The following is a 20,600-nucleotide window of genomic DNA, read 5'->3' on the forward strand; positions in this document are numbered from 1 at the left end:
CCAAAGAAAAAAACAACTGATTATTTAAATTTTTTTCCACTTTATTAATTTTATGGCTCACACTTCACAGCAAAGTGATTCATTGTTTGACCTTTTTAAAATGTCCTGCCCCAGCAGGGCATGTCAGTCTAAATTCACATTTTCGTCCATAAAGCCTACAGTTGATGGAGTAGTTTTTTTTAATGAAATTTATTCGTCTTTTGCTCCAGCAAGTCAATTAACATTAGAAGTACACGATCGTTTAGTCATTTCTTTTACACAATTTGAAGTTTGATCATAGACTCTTGAATAATTAAATTTAGTAAAATACTCTGAAAGACACAAAGATAAAGGCACATTCCTCGTCCCATTTGCTAGGACAAATTTGTACAAATGCTCCTTCTTCCCTAGTGCTATTAGAGCATGGAATGGGTTGCCTGAGCTAGACAGGAAAACCAGTGACTTGGCAGAATTTAAGTCATTGGTTAATATGCATGACTAAATGCATGACGCGTAGGACGTAATCATCTTCTTTTTTGAAGTAACGTCTGTATGATATAAGATAAGATAGTGCTTTAGCTTTTGTACTGCTGAATCTGTACAACGTTGTCGTTTTTGTTGTTAAATTGTATCAGAAGTACAAAAAAATATCTCTTAAAATTCTTTCCCTATCTTTATTGCTGCACTCTTCTGCCTATGTATTATCAGCTTATTTTTAAACAATTTATATTGTTGTAACTTTAAGAGACAGCTCAACAAAAGGAAACTCAACAGAACAGTTCATTAAAGCTCTATTATCTTAAATATCATAAGGCCAATAGAGACAACGGTCACACAGGACACGAGGTTCTCACATTTATGCCTTGGACCCTGTTCAGCTCACACTTTAGGCTCAATGTCTCTCTATAACAATCTTACTTTCTCTCGTACAAGACAGTGCATAATATAGTGCGGGAGGCCATGTGCGAGGCAGTCACAACAATATAGATACATTATTCATGTAACAGACTTAAGAGAATTCATGTATTTCATTATGTCTTGGATCACTTGTGCCCTGTGGTCATGTAGCTTCTGTAACAGAATTTATGCATAAACAAAAAAAAGTTATTTGACAGTCACATTTCTTATCTGCCCCTGATGCTAGTAGATAAATCTCTGTCTTCGCCATAATCATTTATCAGCCAATCGATCATATGTACTCTCGTGGCTTGTCTTTGTAAAGATTCTGACAATGTTTCAATTAGACTCGTTTTCAATCCATAATCAATAAAAATGTATTATCCCATTTTCTGACACCATTTTAAATAAAATATAAAATATAAGTTAAAAAGGACAAACTACCAGGCAAATGTAAAAACACACATACTTTAAGTTTGATCATTCATCTTAGATTAACAAACTACACGCACACACTTCTTAATCCTCTTAGAGAACTCAATAGCATTCATAACAACGTCACGTATCAACAGAGAGTATCAACAGAGAGACATCAATCTAGACTCGATATTAAATCCTAGAAACCAAAAACCGAGAAAATATTATTAGAAACAAATTGTGTTTATTTGAGATTTTTTTATACATGCAATCACTCCCGTTTCGCTATTATTTTTGTGTGTATTCGGTTTATAAAATATTTATTTACAAAATAAATGAGGTGTAGATACGCTTGAAATTTTTCCTTAAAATTTTTTTTTACACTTTCTAGCTGTGCAGAATTATATTTTTTTTAAGCTCTTGCGATTGTAGCTTTTTTTTTTAACTGGCAACATTGACGTTTTACTTAACCTTCCTGGCATGGTTTAGTTTATCTGGACATCTCCAAATTTTTTAGCATGCATTTTGGTAATGTTATAAACTGTGACGTCTGAATGTGATATCACTTTTAGAGTTCAAGCCAAGACTATAAACCTAGACCATAAACATAGACTTTAAACCCAGACTAGATCTATACTTCTGAATGAAATCAGGTCAATCTCTTGAAATGTATTCCTGTAAACGTTACGTAGGCCTACACGGCTTGTTACTTGTATCGAATTTCCTAAGAGGTTAATTAATTCAAATCATATCTAATTTTAACAGCAATCAACGAAAGCCACATACATGTATATAAACAAGAAAACTTAAGCCCGAAAATAACTTTTTTTTTCTACTTCGCCTAGGTCAAACAACCGTCAAAATAGAGAGTCGAGAGGTGTCTCTGTTAGCCATTTATAGGCACAGAACTTTTGATCTACTTGTCGTGGAAGTCTGACTGGCCCATTGGTGCCGGAAGTGGAATTCAATAGACTTCCTGCAGCATGATTTCGCGATTAGCAGAAGTCAACGTATAATAGATTTTATTTATACTTTTATTATAAGTGTGTGTGTGTGACTTACGGTATTTGTTTAGGCCCCCCCCCCCCCAAAAAAAAAAAATTGTTTATGCTATAAAGTTTACGTCAAAGTTACGTTGTATATTTACCAAAAATTGCATAAATATCTAATAGTAAACTACTTAACTCTTTCTCTCCTAACTGATGATACCAGCGTTGGTTCAACCAGAATGTGGTAAATAATTACGGAGAGAAAGAGTTAAGACGTCTGTATTGTACTAGTTTATTGATTGTGGTACCGACGTTTCGGTGAAAAGTAAGCGGAACAACTCTGCAGGTTAGGTGCCCTAAAAATAGAAACATAAATTGTCTTCAAAAATAAAAGCGAGAAACACTTAGCATATTAGATTTTCAAACCTAATTTATTTCTAAATAATGTTCTGTTATTTTGTTTAATTGCCGCTTCATCATCTCGTTTGCGTCAATGGCTTTTACTTCTATATATAGTCGCTGTGTGTGTCTAGGTTTGTGTGTCTGAGTTTGCTCGCAGACTTCTGATTGTTGGAAAAAAGAAAAACAGAAAAGCTGTTTCAAGATGATTGCCTTATTCATAATGCTGTATATTTCTGAATAGCTCTGACTCTCACCTACACCAAATTTAAAGCAAATAAATTTCTATTCAAAATATCTTGAATGAAGTCGTAAAGCCCATCAGTTTTCTTCTGTTGTTTTGTTTTTGTTTGTTTGTTGTTGTTTTTTTTTGTTTTATTTTTCAGCCGGCTGAGAAATGATGTGGCATGTAATCTCTATAATCTATGAACAGCAGTCTTCTTTTCTCTTTATCCCCCCCTCCCAACCATTAATTCTTTCTCTCCTAATCGACGATACCATCGTTGATTTAACCATCATTATATATAACTCTTTCTCTACGTAAGTATTTATCACATTCTGGTGGAATCAACGCTGGTATCGTCAGTTAGGAGAGAAAGAGTTAAAGAAATATTTAATTTTAAAACCCTTTCTTTATGTTATATAGAAGGAGCATGCATTCCCCTTTAATCCTAGACCAAATAAAACATTTTCTGATCACAATGAAACAAAGCTATTAATATATAAAGCTAAAGCATAATATGGGAAGCGTGGTCGAGAGGCCAAGTGGCTTGGCTTGCCTACCTAGAAGGGGGCTCGAGGTTCGACACCCGACTTGGGCAGAGTTGTGTTTACTGAGCGCCCTCCCACCCCCCACTGGTCCAAAAGCGCTCTGAGCATGCCATAAGCATGAAAGTAGCGCTATATAAAAGCTATAATAATAAATACTAATGAGCAAAAGGAAGAATTCCGTCTGAATGTGAAACAATAATTACGGAGGGGAAAGTGTTAATATGTATGCGCCCGAAATAGTGTGTTGTTGCTTGTTTTTTTGGCTTACTTCAGCCGTTGAACTTTTTTCATGTGACTGTAGAGCTCTATTCTGGAGAGGCGTTACCACCCCACATGTAACGCAAATAAAGTTGGCATTCATTTTGGCGGTAGAGGAACCAGACGTTTTTTGTGTTTTTTTAGTTTGGACATTATCTACCTGCTATTAAAGTAATTTATGTTGATTAAAGACTTGAACTAATTTGAAGTCATTGGTTTTCTTGGCTGTTTCAGACAAACCCACCCTTTTGATCATCAAAATACAATCTGGGCCGGTCTTAGGGCCACTGCAACCTATGCGGTCGCAGTGGGCCCCGCGCTTTCATAGGCCCCGCGCTAATTCTAGGTGTAAGTATTAAATTGCAAAATATATACGAAAAATTCATGGAAATCTCCTGAATTTATTAAAATCTCCTGAAAACTCATAAAAATCTCCTGAAAAGTAGACAAAATTGTCATTGGTGTGCGTCATTCATTGCGGAAAACGCCAATCCTACGCGCGATAAAAGAAAAAAGGCATTGTCAGCTTTCAAGTAATAAAATGTAATAATCGGGCGAATTTTCCCCTTAATCGGAAGCTACAATACTTTATTTACTTTTATAGTTACTGGCATATAAATATGCCATAGGTTGCATGGTTCGTAAAGTAAAGTTAATTTGATCGCAATTTTGTACTTAGTAAAGTTGATTTTTTTTTTCTAATACAAAATCTTAATTTTCACTTATGATCCTTATTCCCACCCAGACTAGGCCCCGCAATTGTCAGGATCGGCCCTGAATACAATGTTGTATAAATGTCTGTCATGTTAAATTCAAATTATGTAACTTGTGTAAGTAAGTCCATCGTATTCTCAACTCAAGAAAACATTAAGAAACTGGAACAGACACAAAATAGAGCAGTGAGATTCATAACAAACAAATATTCACATTTGAGTAGAGTAACACCTTTAGTAAAATCACTAAATTTAGAAAGCCTTCAGGACAGAAGGCTCAAAAGTAAAGTAAAAGTAAATTATACATAAAACACTGAACCATAATCTTTAAATACAAAAAACAAAATTTAACAAAATACTCAGAAAGACACAAAGATAAAGACACATTCCTCGTTCCATATGCTAGGACAAATTTGTACATATACTCCTTCTTCCCTAGTGCTATTAGAGCATGGAATGGGTTGCCCGAGCAAGCCAGGAAAACCAGTGACTTAGGAGAATTTAGGTCATTGGTTAATATGCATGACTAAATGCATGATGTGTAGGACGTAATCATCTTCTTTTTTGAAGTAACGTCTGCATTATATAAGATAAGAAGATAAGATTTAAAAAAAATGTTTTTTTTTCCTCTATTCATTTATATTCATTTCATTTATACCGTTTGATCGTCTTAAGAGCTGAGCCGAAGGCTCTTCGAGCTCTAAGTTTGAAAAAAAAACTGTTTGAGCGTCAAACGGTAAAACCCTGTGTGAACACACAGTTCTGTATGGAAGAGACCCAAGTCAATGCCTATGTAAAGCATTGCTATCTCCGATGCATCTGGCCCCCAACGCATGGGCTAGACACGGCCGAAGGCCGAGTGCACCGGGAACCTCCGCCATTTTCCTTCGTTATACCAAGCTAACTGTCGGGGACCCGCCATTTATGTCACGGTCCCTTTGAGGAACAGCGCATGGATTGGTGACAGGTTTGTGGGGACTTTTTTACAACTCCGCCCGTGCAATGAGTGGACTCTCGTCTACCCGTGGGCATCTCCACGGGAGTCTTGTGTTGCTACCCATTTAGCCTAGCCACTTCCTCTAATGGCCGTTTCCACGCGGGCGCCACGATGAGGCAGGGCAACGTGCTCTTACCTACTATATGTCTAGTCCAGTTATTACGCAGTTTGCGGTCTCAGGTTCACGTGGACCGCGTGACCTAAATCTGTACGTTGATCTAGATCACTTTAAAAGGTCAATGACTGATTTCATAAAATTTTCCTCCTGAAACAATCTCTAGACGTATTTAGGTTATTTGTTCTCACTGGAAAATTGTGGCCGCGGTAATCACAATACTTTTAAGTTAATGCGTCAACCAATAGGAGGTATAATAAAGACACGCTGTCAATGTTTTCGTCTTGCGACAAGAATGAGTAAAATTACTATGTATAGATCTACAAATTGATCTCCCTTGATAGACTTCCAGATTTTGATTATTCGCCCTTTGAACAATAAGAACTTAATGACATCCTGTTTTAATGACCTACATAATATTTGATCTGGGCAATGTCAGGTCAACACCTGACAGAGATTTTAACGTTTTCTCTGGCATTAGTTTAGTTGTGAGGAAATAAAAAAAAATACTTTTGAAAACATAGCTAGTATAATGGAAAGCACCGCACAATCACTGTCATATCTCTTGATACTGCAAGTTTTATTTCCCCTTTTTCTATATAAAACTAAATTAATTAATTACCACTAATTGATAAACTTATTGTTTTTTTTTTCATTGATTCATGTATTGTCTTCGACAATGAATAATTGTACAAAATTTAGACTTGATCCAAGTATGGTAAGTGGAAGGAAAAAGCGCTTAAAAGAATCCACCCAAACAGACAGAGTGGGTTGATAAAAGCTTTGTAAAAAAATAAAGTCTCTTTTCAAGAGATGTGTATCATGGAGTGTATGCGTATTTCTGATGTAACCCTTGAGTAACGCTATGACATATGGTTAGGTTCTATTGGATCAATGGATTCTGATGTAACCATAAGGGAATATTTCGTAGTTGAGGTTATAAATAGATGAATGAAAGTAGAGAGAAAGCGTTGAAGTCCAGTGATAGAAAAGTGGAGGAAGTTCATTCCATTTCGGTATTAAGAAATTAAGACCCCAACAGCATGTTAGTCTGACTAATTATCTGGAGCTACATCTCATCGACCTTGTATCAGCAATGGGGGCATATAATCGTTTTGTTGACGTCGTTTGCAAGAACGGAGGCGCTTGGCTTCCGAACCGGGGGTCCCTGGTTCGAATCTTGGTGAAGACTGGGATTTTTAATTACGGGATCTTTGGACGCCTCTGAGTCCATCCTGCTCTAAGGGGTACCTGACAATAGTTACGGAAAGTTAAAGGCGGTTGGTCGTTGTGCTGGCCACATGACACACCCGTTAACCGTAGGCCACAGAAACAGATGCCCTTTACATCATCTGCCCTATAGACCACAGGGTCCGAAAGGGGAACTGTATTTTTACGTTTGCGTGAACAGAACGGGCCCGCTACAAAGGGTCTTTCTGAACACGAGGATGATCTTACGACGCTCAAGCTCTTCACAAACTTACTTACACTGGCATCTCGAGCGTCTCTCAAACTTTAGTACTAGATTAAATAAATCTAACCTGTAATCTTCTCAGAAAAGGTGTGCAGTAGAATGAATTTTTGAAGCTCTGAGATGCAGAAAAACGCTTGGATCTAGGGGTTATGCCTTAGACCACGCTGTGGGGGGGGGGGAGCTTGCAGCGCTCCCCCAGTCCCTTTACCTACTAATGGGGCCACGAAAAAAAAAATTTAGGGGAAATTTCATAGGAAGGGATATGGAACTAACCGCACCGGACGACAACGACTCTAGTGACGAAAAATTAATTAATTAATTCTTCCGTGCCTTATCTTATCTTATAAGCTACAGGTGTTCCTTCAAAAAAAATGCAACTATGAGACAAAAAAGAAAAAGAAAGTCCTAGAAAACATTAGAACTGTCCGCCCCCCCGAAGTCCTGTTAGTGGTTTGGGCTAGGTTGTAACATTCTTCCATTCTGAAGGAACATCCAAAACATTTGAAATAAAACACGCATTTATAAATATACAAAATTGAAGACAAGATTGTATAGATGTTCCTGTTTATTCATGGGGAGGGGTTTCGAACTTCGAGATTTTGAGGACGCCTCTGAATGTACCCAACTCTAAAAGGTACCTGGAGGCGCGGTGGCTGAGCGGTAAAGCGCTTGGCTTCCGAACCGGGGACAGGGGTTCGAATCCTGGTGAAGACTGGGATTTTTTATTTCGGGATCTTCGGGCGCCTCTGAGTCCACCCAGCTCTAATGGGTACCTGACATTAGTTAGGGAAAAAGTAAAGGCGGTTGGTCGTTGTGCTGGCCACATGACACCCTTGTTAACCGTAGGCCACAGAAACAGATGACCTTTACATCATCTGCCCTATGGACCACAAGGTCTGAAAGGGGAACTTTACTTTACTTTACTTAAAAGGTACCTAACATTAAAAGGCGACTGGCCGTTGTGCTCACCATATGATACTCTCAGAGCCTTCCCGAGTCTAATGAGTACTTTACATTAGTTGGGGAAAACATAGGCTGTTGGTCGTTGTGCTGGCCATATGACATCCTCGATAATCGTCGCTCTTAGAAACAGTTGAACTTAGCATCATCTGCCCTACAGCTCACAAGGTCTGAAAGGGGAACTTTACTTTTTTTTTCTCCTGTTAATCCGAAACTCTTGTATTTTTGTGTTTGTGTGCATCGTAATGTTTGAATATGACTGGCCCGCAGGGGCTTCTTTTTAAAACTTTGTGTAACACAAACTCCCTTTATTATCTTGCTTTGTTCGAATTCATGTATTATCATCATTATTTTCTTTCTTTGTGAGAGTGCACTTTTTGAGTTATTGTAAATGCATATTATAATAGCGGTACAAAAAACCTCGTTCGCTCCTTACTCTGCCAGACTATATCAACGCCACCCGTTGATCAGGAAACACGAAACGGACCAAGATGCCTGTGTGTAGTCGCTGAATGAACTCTTTATGTTTTGTCTGTTCTATTTATGTGAATGTTTCTGTTGTGTTGTCTTTATATGAGAAAAAGAGTCTTTGTAATCATGGGAAGCGTGGGTTAGAAGGGGGTTCGAGGTTCGACACCCGACTCGGGCGGAGTTGTGTTTACTGAGCGCCTAAAGGCAGCACGGAAAACACACTCCTAGATACCCCCTTCCCCCCACTGGTCCACAAATGAGATTGGACCAAAAGCGCTCTGAGCATGCTATAAGCATGAAAGTAGCGCTATATAAAAGCTATAATAATACTAATAATCACAACAAATTTCCATAAGGATCAATAAAGCAGTCTTAAGTCTTAATCTTATTATTACTTTGAAGACGCAAGATTAGTTCAAGAATAGCGTAATGTTGAAATAAAAAGATATAAATATGAGATAAGAGAATAGAGACTGCTAAAATTACTTATAAGTGTTACATATGGGGATGTCATGAGGACTTTCCACAGTTTGAGGACCACTGCCATGGGCATAAAAATTGCGCTAAACAAAAACATTTCAAGCAAACAAATAATAATAAAATAAAGACAGTAACGAGTTTGGTTAACTTTATCTGCATAATGTTTTACTTTAGTTTTAATTATTACCGAGTCATCCGAAAACTGCATTACCTTTATATTAATAACCCAGGCGCACTTTTGCTTAAATGTTATTTATCCCTATCTACACCTAAGTCTTCTATTGGTGCTCTCTGGAGCGTGGAAACACTAAAGGTCAACAAGTAAGGAGTCTATTCATAAAGTTTCTTTAAGAGTTGATCTAGATACATCTGTGGGTGAATGGTAGATAATGCAGAAGTGGGTGAATCCAATATGGAGAGAGAAAGAGAGAGAGAAAAAAAAAGGGGGGGGGGGACTAGTAGAGATAAAATTTGATTTTAAGAATATTTTTTAAAAATTATTAATTTACATCTATAACGGTGTAATCGTTACAAAGAAAAATTACTTACCGCCGACGGCTAATGCCAGTACATTAAACAAACACACTAACTTCACCATTTTCCGTTATTCTCTTAGACTTTGGCATTTGTTTAAAACATTGACTTATCGCCCCTTAAACGCAAAATTAAAATCTTGGTTCACAGCGAACAAACTATTTTGTCCAAATAATTTTTTACAAATGTAAATTTATTTTGTAAAAAAAAAAAAGCTAAATATTTAACCCTATTCAAATATAAATTGACTAAAACAATGAATTGATTAAAACAATGATTTAACTCTTTAAATACAGAGATCTAATAAACTTAAATAGTAATTTTAATCTTTTAAACAAACATTATTAAAAGAAACAATATTGAAATGCTAGCGGCTAACGCAATGGATAGTACAGGCTGATATTGGTTTTGGTAAAGAAATCCCCATACAGTCTTATCTAATCAAATTGCGTCTGAGTCTGGGTTTCATTGATCTCCTCGGGCCTGGGTGTGTGTATGGCAAGGTTACAATGGAACAAATATTTAAGTAGATCTGGGTGTTTAAACTGGGTAGAACAAGTTTTATTTTAAAGTCCTTAGCTCTGCATCATAATGGAAATATAAGGGAGAGGATTAATTCTTTTGTTCTGATAATAGATCTAAATTTTAAGCCAGTCTGGTGTTACAATGTGAATTTTTTTTTTTTTTAGGTGGTGCCATATTGGAGAGTAGCGTAGTTGAAAAAAAAAATCACAGTGAAACATCTCGTGGATAGTAAAGTTTCTACTACATTTATTTTCACGGGTTACATTATTATTAAAGGCATCACAATGTATCACGTAGGATGTAACATGTACTGTGTACCGCACATAGCCAGATTTTTTCATTACTCGTGGTTCTCTTTCTCCCTCCCTTTCAAACAATTGCCTAATCGGTTCACATTTCTCCAGATTTTATTTTTTTTTAATCACAAGCAACTAAATACATTTGAATTGCCAGATTTTAATGAGGTAAAAATAGTAGAACTTTTGTTTTAAGTTGACTATTTACTAACTACAATTAAAAGTTGATTTTAAAAAAGAATATACCAAATATTCACAGGGGAAAGCTAGTAACAAAACAGTAACAAGTTTGTAACAAGGCATTAGCACGATAGTAACAAACAAGTAACAAGTTAGTAACCAAACAGTAGCACGATAGTAACAAGTTAGTGACAAGACAGTAACAAATTTGTAACAAGTTAAGATATTTCTAAGTCAGTATTGTTGTAACTGTATTGGCGGAGCGATTTAGTTCATTTTGTTTGTGACCAACTGACACACGTAGCACAAGCAATTTCACGAGCTGCATTGTAGTCAACCGGCACCTTCGTCACGGAGGTCACGAGTCCACTGTGTCACTGTGGACAAGGGACAGTACTAGCACACGCAAATATGAGCCTAATTATGGTCATGGGATCGAAAACATTGGTGGGCTGGAGACAGTATGAAAAGGCAGCTCAGTTCGGTTACAGGCAGGGGCGGACTGGCTATATGGGCATTTGGGCAAATGCCCGGTGGGCCGGTACCCAAATGGGCCGGTAGGGCCACCGAAATGGCCTAATCGAAGCCACTATGGCACATATAAAATTGTTAAAGGTTTTATAACATTCTTATTATATTATTATTATTATTTGTATAAAAGGCCCTCTGAGCGTCGTGATTAAACAAATCTTTCATAGACATTGCAGTGTAATACTCTTATAATCTAACACATTTTCGGAAAATAAAATGTAGAATGTTGACAGTGCTACTAGTAGGCTTCATCTTTTTAGGGCCTTTGTAAAGACGCTATATTGCTTAGTAAGATATAGAGTTCACTGTAAGCATGCATATCGATACATTATCAAACTTAACAATGATTTTTAAGGACCGATACACCTAGAAATGGATGCCCATCACATTATAGAGAATTTGTGGGCCGAATTTTATAGAAATGCCCGGGCTGATTTTGACACCCAGTCCGCCCCTGGTTACAGGACAGCGAGGAGACTGTTAGTCGGCCATGATGTCAGTCCGGGGTGAACTGAGTCCACGAGTGAAACCTTAGAGTCCAGGGTGAGATAGAGCGTGACCTCCGTGACATATCGAAGGCGCCGGATAGACAGTAGAGTTTAGTACGGTGATGTACAGTGTAGTCAGTATATTGTGTTGACAATTGTGTCGTATTGGCTATTTTTAGGTACCCATTAAGTACTAGATTATTTTGGAACCCTTGTTGTCAAGTTCTTTAGTTGGATGTGTTGTGTTAAGGAGAGTTTACAGAAGGCCTGATTAGGAGAGAGAATCGTAACAGTGTGATGTCGATAGGAAGTTATGAAAAACTTAGAAAAGCCACTGACAAAGTGTGCATTTCCGTCGTAGCTTCAATACTTTTGACAAACTATTTGTAGATTTGTAGATATCATCATCATTGGCCTCCTTCAGTTGTAGAACGACTATGGTTCATCTCAGAGCACACTTCCTCGTGTGGCCGTGAAGCCCTATTTTGGAGAGACACTCCCGTCCACAGATAGCGCAGGTTAAGGTGGCTTTTGCTTCGGTGGTAGAGGAGCTGGCCATTTTTCGGATTGTGCGTTTTTCTTCCTGAGCTGAGACCCTTGTACTTTCACTGTCCATAGCTTTCTTGGTCACTGTCTCTCTCCATCTGTTGCGGTCTAGAGCTATGTCTTCCCAATTGTCAGAATTGATGTTCACTGATTTGATGTCCCGTTTTATTACATCTATGTAACGGAGGTGGGGGCGACCAGTTTTTCTTGTGCCAGTCGCGAGTTGACCCTAGAGGATGACTTTCGGGATGCGCTTGTCCTCCATCCGGCGAACATTTCCAAGCCAGCGCAAACGGCGTTGTCTGAGGGCTGTAAAGATGCTGGGAATGCCTGATCGCGCAAGGATCTCAGTATTGCACACTTTTTCTTTCCATGTGACATTCAAGATCCTACGGAGACATCTCAAACGGAATGTAGATATACAATCAAAAAAAGCGACTAAGTCTCTCTTACAAAATCTCACAAGAACTCAAATCTAAGCCATGCAAAAAGTCACTCTCTGTAATGTTATCTGTACCTTTGCATGAGTTCAAAGACTCACAAAACAAAGATTTACTGCTGCAGGGGTAAACGACTGTATAGAAAATACGAAAAAACATGCATCTATGTAACCCTGTCGGACCAAGTAAAACTGTATGAGTTTGGGTCTAGAGATGGTCGTCCAAACAACACAACCAACAAAAACATGCTTTTGTCTCGTTTATCGATCTCTTTTAAAATGCAAAGTCCATGTTTTACATTTTTACTCCAGACCAGGCGGCCTTGTTTTCTTTTTTTTTTGGTGGCCCTAAACAAAATAGATCCGCGCTGTCTTCTGTCATTATCACTTCTCCAGTAGTCAAAAAAAAAAAAGTTCATAATAAATTTAGTTCAGCAAAAAAAATTGATTTGGTGACATTGCAGAGGTGAATTGTTTTTAATGTCATCAAAAATTCAAAACCATGACGACACTAGAAATTCTACTAGACCTGTTTCTGATCTGTGACAAAATTAACATAGACTACTAGGAACTCAGACTTCAAGAAAGAGAATTAACAGACTGTAAAGGGTTCAAACATTTTTTAGGTCGTATCCGGACACCGCTAAATGCCGCTTATAAAGCTATCAAAGAAGTTGCGAAGAATGGTTTAAATTATTAATAAACTGAGTCGCGTGCATAACAAAAAAGGCTAGCCCACACAAAATATAAGCAGAACTGACTCTGACTATATAACAATATAAATAATATTGTCGTGACTGTACAGGCGGAGTAGTAGAGTTAATTTTGTGTGTGACCAATTGACACACGTATCTCAAGCTCTCTCAATGGCAGTCAACTGTGTCAAGGGAAAGTGCTTGTATGACCATTACACGTGATTGATCATGTGATCTAAAACCTTCATGAGAAACAAACAGGGTAGGTAGGGCAGTTCAGTACAGGACAGCGAGGAGACCGGGACTGATAGTCAGCCAAGGAGTCAGTCTGGATGGAGTGACACCTTGAGTGAAACCTACGAGTCCAGGATGAGAGGCAGTAGAGTTTAGTGGGGCAGTAGTATTAGCTGTTATTTATTCATTTAAGAACCACATTATTTTGAAACTCTAAAGTTCTTAGTTGTGTTGTTAAGCCAGTGTTTACAGAGAGAATCGTAACAATATTTTAATTCTCCCTTTTACATTCACCATATATTATAAACTCCGTCATGTTTGTCAAGAGAATTCTCAAGGTCCTTGTCAATATTTTCGATTGAGGCCAAGACAAAGAACTGAAATTCCATCAGGGGGGGGGGGGTTGTAACAGATGCATGTGTAGTCAGATGTAGCTGAAGTATTTCTAGATATGCTTATGTAGACTAAGTGCGTGCGTACCTTGTATGCTGTATTTTCAATCTGCGAGCTCTTCATGCACACCGTCACAAATATAGATAAGGTACTAAACAGGAACACAGACTCAAATGACCAAGTTGACTCAAGGTGAACTTCAAACAAACGTTTATTTACAGAATGGGCCACAGTCTAGTCTGTCACTATAGAACGATGTTATCCCCTTGAGAATCTAGCGGTAACTGATTCCTAAACGTCAATCTTAACCTCTAACCCCAAAGTCTATGTCGTCATTCTAAAATATCCGTTCACAGTCAGTACATTAAAGTGCGTAACCCAACGAACTAAACTAGCTATTTAACAGGGGGGCACCTAGGAATTACCTTTATACGATCGCGCTCTCTTTGGGGAGAGCTTGACGCCATAGGCGCAGAATGGCGAGGAAGGATCTAAATCTTAATAAATCATTGACGCTGACTTGATCTGACACGAGGTAAACCCATGGATACTGATGCATGGTAAACATTGATAAACTACTGATTCGTGGTAATCATTGAAACGGATGCATGGTAAACACGACTTTGCCTTAGTTAGATGTGCCAAAACAAATAGGTCACAATGGGGTCTTGAGTAGCCTCTTCAAATATTGCAATCTACTTAATATTCAAACTCTATGACGATACTTTACTAGTACTAGCTTGTATTTACTTATTGTGCGACTTTAAAAAAAGATTTGTACTTAGGTAAGAAAGGTCTGACGTTAAGCTATTTACTAACTTTATGAAACTGACAATCTTCGTAATCCTACACTGTGGTCGTGAGTGTATAGGCCTAAAAGAAGAGCCTCAATGATACTAAATCATTCATTCACTTCTTAATGTTGTATCACTAAGGAAGGAACCTGCACGTCTGCGTCACCTTTAAAACCCCACCCCAGTATATATTGTTACGATTCTCTCCTAATCAGGCCTTCTGTTTAACACTGCTAAACATAACACAACACATCAAGAACTTGACAACAGGGCTCCAAATAATCTGGTACTTTAATAATGGTCAAATCAAACAGCCAATATGACACAATTGGCAACACAATCAACTACTACAACGTTAGACTGTATGTCTCTGTACTAAACTCATCAACTCTACTGTCTCTTCCTGGACTCGTACGTTTCACTGGAGGACTGCACCAGGACCGACTTCATGGCTGACTAACAGTCCCGGTCTCAACGCTCTCAGGTCTTGAACTGCCGCTTTCCTACACACTGTGTCTCTGATCTGCGCAGGCTTATGATCAGATGACCATAACACGGGCGCTATTCACGTGCAAAGTTCATGCCAGTACTGTCCCTTGCCTTTCAATATAGCACGCTAAACTGTATTACTGGCCTGTGTCGCATATGTCAGCTGATGACACACAGTTAACCCTTTTGCGTCGCGGATAGGGTTATAACAATATATATTTATAATTCAGACCTGCCTACCGTTACGCAAAATGCGTATTCGTTACGCAAAATCTCCCCCAAAAAAATGCCGCCAGTACGCAAATATGAATTTAACCCGTCGCGTTACGCATTTCGAATCCTTTTTGTACGAGCGTTCACGGAGGTCACGCTAAGCGGTCCTATGGGGGGAGGGGGGGCAGAAAAGGTGGGGTGAACACATTGGATTGGATTGGTTCTTGAAAGATTTAGTCTAGAAATGAAGCACGAGGCAGTGATGGATTGGTACCATTCATTTAGCTATTACACCAACGTGACTTTTTAAAGCTCAGATTTCCTGGTTCCCGTATTCATTTTAATCAAAAATAACGAAGCGCTATTGGTTCAAAACACCATATTAAAGCTATTATAGTGACTTTGCGCTGGAATTTGGATGTAAGTGAGGATTCGCGCAACTCGTCGACCTCACTCTCTCGCCCGCAAGCCCATCCTTTTCTGGAAGCAAGATTTGGTCAAGACGTCCGGGGACCAGTTTGGGTGCAGTGGATGACCAGAGACTTTCTGTGTGTCTTGTCCTGCTCTAGAGTGCTCCACAGCACTGTGCTGGTATTTGCTTTTCTGTCCGAGTTGTCTAGTTTTGTGACGTTACGCACAGGCCGCCTATTCCAGATTTCACATGCAAGGTTTGACAAAACCTCAGTGTACTGAGTGCCATGGACACGTCAGATACACTCTACCTGGTTTAACCGGCCAGTCAAAACCGTTTCCGGGGTGTGGCCTCTGTGCATGCTACAGCTTCTGGGAGCCACAGGTGAGAGTTGGGTACCGAGTGGAGACAAGGACTCTTTTCTCATATAAAGACAACACAACAGAAAAATACACATAAATACAACAGACAACATAAAGAGTTCATTCAGCGACTACACACAGGTATCTTGGTGCATTTCATGTTCCCTGATCAATGAGTGGCGGTGATAGAGTCTGACCGAGTGAGGTACGAACGAGTTTTTGTACCGCTCCGTTCTTGTTTTGATTGACAACAGTCGCCCACTTCGCGACGACCTGGCGTAGTTCTGAAGGAGCGGGTGGCCGTTGTCTTCCAAGATTTTTTCGATTTTTTTTAGGCACTTTTGTTCAAAAAGTTCCTTTAAATGTGGTAATGTTGTGAGTGTAATTTTTGATGCTTTTTTAATGATGTTTTCTAGACGTCGCAACAGTTTAGATGAGGCGTTGCCTTGCCAACAAGTTATTCCGTATGTTAGCAGATTTTGTATAGTCGCGCCGTAAAGGTCTCAAGGATCTTCTTGTTTAGTTTAAAGCTATTAAGTTTGTATAGAAAAAAAGAGTCGCTGGGCTGTTTTCTTTGTCAGAGTTCCAAGGTGGTTCTCCTATGAAAGCTTGTTGTTGATGATAACGCCTAGATATGTAGGCTACATGCCTTACTTGTTCTATAGATGTAGTGTTTATTTGCAGTTCACGTATAGTTTGTTTTTTCTTTCTAAAATCTATTATAAGTTCTTTAGTTTTTGTTACATTCAGTTCTAGAAAGTTGTCGGTGCACCAGTTTGTAAACTCTTCTATCGAGCTTCGATACTGAGTTTCGTCTCCTGAAATAAGACCGACTATGGCAGTATCATCAGCGAATTTAATGAGTTTAACTGAGTCATAGATGCTTCTTATGCTAATGTCTCTAATTACGCGCGCGACTAGATTAACATGTGGATACACGTAGGACGTAAGTATCTTCTATTTTGAAGGAACGTCTGTTGTTCAATAAGATAAAATAATATACAGTTTTGGAAGCGCAGTAGCTAAGCTTAGGCTACTATTAAGTTACTACGGTAGTAGGCCTACTAGCTTTATTTTTAAGTAGCCTAGCGCAGGTGTAAAAGGGAGAGAACCTGGTTATTTTCAATTCGTGATAATTTCATTTGTTATTGTTTATAGCCTATCTATAAATGATTATCATGATATAATCTGCCTGTGTGCCCTTTGTCACGTAGGCTATACGTAGGGCCCCTAGGGTCATAGGACAACAAAAATGTCTCTTAGTCAGGTCTCTAGGCTGTTTGTTAGACAATTTAAGACATCCACTGTTAGCAGGAGTCAGGGATGGCAGCAAGAGGGTATACCAGGATCAGTAAGCTCTTTGAAAAATATAAATCTAGACTTTAAGAAGGGGCTATGGGTAGAATAGCCTATTACTGTTGCTTTCTAGGAAAAATAAATCTAGACTTTAAGAAGGGGCTATGGGTAGAATAGCCGATTACTGTTGTTTTCTAGGAAATATAAATCTAGACTTGTATAGATCTAGATCTATAACAAGTCTAACAAGTATAACTATTTAGATGTACGGTAGGCCTATCTAGATCTTGATTTAGGTTCTAAATCTATATCTTTGCTACATCGGCTAGATGATCTAGTTAGTAGATGTAGATCTATCAGTTAGGACAAGCTATGGTCACACTATGGTATACGATCCATAAATCTAGGTGTAAATCTATGTCGTGGATATAGAATCTATTTAGGCCTACATCAAGTTTATCAATCAGTTTCTTGAAGCTATTGAGAATCGGTAAAATACTAACCTATAAAAACTATTTTAAAAATGTTATAATTCGGCATTTTCTTCTCGTTTGAACATGAAGATTAAATATGATGAATCATTGAATGATATCTAGGACAGAGAAATATGAAATTACTGATCTGTATTCATTAATTTTTAAAGCCTTTTTTTTTTTTGGAGCAAAATCATTTTACTTTATTATCTTGTAAAAGGGCATACTAAATAGACTCTATAACACAACTCATCACAATCCATCTTACTAATCTATATATATCCTGTTAGTATACATATATATATATATATATATATATATATATATATATAAAGAGAGAGAGAGAGAGTTAACCATGGATTTAATATTTGAGTACAAAGTGGAGGAAGTTCTAGTTTTGCTGACAGACTTAGATCTAGTTTGTTTGTAGTAGATAATTGATATGTGATAAATAGTAAGACTATAAAATGATGCCATCAAATATACTCCTGATTTTCTTCCAGAATCTTCCATTTGATATCCGCAACAAGACTAAACTGACCATCTATTTCGTTCTATTCTTTGGGAGTGCTTTAACTGCTCCATTTATTTTAATGAGGCGCCACCTTTTGCTGCAGTCATCAAAGTAAAATAAATGTCACATTGGGAATAGATAACAGTTTATCAAGTGAGTAGAAATATTATGCTAGTTCTTTTTTTTTCTCCTCTCTCTTTCACTTTAACGTAACAAATTGTCAAAGGCTGCAAATTGTCAGGGACACCCTCAAAGCTTCTCTGAAGGCGTTCAGCATAGACCCAGGGAGACAGAGCATCATGGCGTCGCGCTGTGAAAACTGGCGCACAGGTTGCTGAGGAAAAAAGAACAACGCTGGCAGAAGAAAAACGCCAGAGAAGAAAAGCAAGGCAAACGACACTAGCTCCAGCTGGAATAACCTGGCCAGTGTGCGGCCGAACATTCCGGGCTCACATAGGTCATAGCCACATGAGGAGGCATAAAACCCCAGTGCAAAGACCTCAGTCCCCTGGATAACAAAGTGGTCATCATCGAACCACGATGGACAAACTATATATTTATCAACAAATATTCAGAATTTTTGTTAAACTTCTTGTTCCTCATTAATCATTTAATTTCAGTTTTGGTTTCAATATTTTGTTTCCGTGATTGAAGAACATGGATGATTTTTTTAAAATACAGTCTGCCCTATAACACTAACATTAATCAGAATTCTGTCCAAAGAAAAGACTGATATGATTTACAAGATTTGAATATACTTATATACTTTGATTTTAATTACTTGTAAAGTTTTATTAATCTGTTTAACAAATGTAATAATGGTGGGCGACATAAAGATGCTCCCAGAATGTTTAAAATTTATATTGTTCAAGATTTGGATAAACAAAAACATATTATTCAAATTGAATAAAACTTAAACATTATAATGACACATAGAGCAGAGACTGAACTACATTATAATTTCAAAAATGTCCAGGTTTGAATTGTAGAGAACTGACATAATAAAACAAGACAGTTGAGTTAATGTTTTAACACTAAACCACTGGTACCAGTGTTAACTTACAGTATCAGTAGTTCAACAGAGCTATACAAGTTTTTTTTTTTTATCTTATAAGTTACAAATCAAAGAAGATAGTATATGGATAAACAGGTAGAGTCCTTCAACCTTAACCCTTGACTCTTTTCAAAATATCCAGTCATAGCTTTTAATAATAATAATAATTGTTATTATTTTACACTTGTTTATTTTAAAAAAAGCATATGAGTGATTGTTGTTAGCTGATTCTCCCACCTGAATGTGTATTACATGAAGCTGCACTGGGAGACTTAACGTTTAAGTCTAATTATATTAACATTAATTAAATCTTATATCCATGGCATAACCTTTTTTTGTTATTATTTTCATTTGGCAGGTCAATGATGCCATCACTCAGCTAAGGGCAAAGAATACTTATAGAGCTTGAAGCATTTCATCTGTCAATAAAATGTTACATTTCAGTTTTGTCATATATCTATTTCTCAAGTGCCATAGTTTATATTGTGTCTTTATTTAATGTATAAGCCATCTGTTAGAGGTATACATATGTTTGATACTTTATACTCTTTATAAAATTGGGGGTGTTTGTATCAAATGAAACATTTTGTATTAAAAATATATTTTTCTACATTGCAATTGTTACGATTTTTTTTTAAAGATTTCTCTTAATATATTAGTTAAATGTATTTCTTCTCACTTGACTAAACTCTTAATTTCTTGAAATCAACAAAAATACATCTTTATAGAAAGTGTCTAGTAAGTGGATCAAACCCATGACATACATGTTATTAGTGTGACATTCTGTTTGGAAATTTTCAGACTTTCACCCATCCAACATTCACCTTACGTTTTCCCATGAAATAATCTTCAAATACAAAACATGTAATAAAATACTCTGAAAGACACAAAGATAAAGGCACACTCCTCGTTCCATATGCTCCTTCTTCCCTAGTGTTATTACAGCATGGAACGGGTTGCCTGAGCCAGCCTGGAAAACCAGTGACTTGGCCGAATTGAAGTCATTGGTTAACATGCGTAAGACATAATCATTTTTGAAGTAATGTCTGTATTTTAGATAAGAAGTGACTGTAAACTATTAAAAGGATTGAAAAATAAAGCTGTATCTTAATATTCTGATGTTTCTAAAGTGCCTACAGAAATGAGTATTACATCAGAGCTCAAACCTTCTACAGGATGGAGGGTAAAACAGTAAGCAACGTTTAAGAATAT

At 37.6% G+C, this 20,600-nt stretch overlaps 1 long non-coding RNA gene across 1 annotated transcript; it reads left to right on the forward strand.

Annotated features, from left to right (window-relative positions):
• The first annotated feature begins 17,242 nt into the window (after positions 1–17,242).
• LOC106065190 (uncharacterized) lies at positions 17,243–19,998 on the forward strand. The gene is made up of 3 exons (XR_001217304.2): positions 17,243–17,402; positions 18,324–18,487; positions 19,747–19,998. It is a non-coding gene; the product is annotated as an uncharacterized LOC106065190 (long non-coding RNA).
• The last annotated feature ends 602 nt before the right edge of the window (positions 19,999–20,600 follow it).

This window comes from Biomphalaria glabrata, chromosome 10 (assembly GCF_947242115.1).
Source record: "Biomphalaria glabrata chromosome 10, xgBioGlab47.1, whole genome shotgun sequence".
Taxonomy (NCBI): domain Eukaryota; kingdom Metazoa; phylum Mollusca; class Gastropoda; family Planorbidae; genus Biomphalaria; species Biomphalaria glabrata.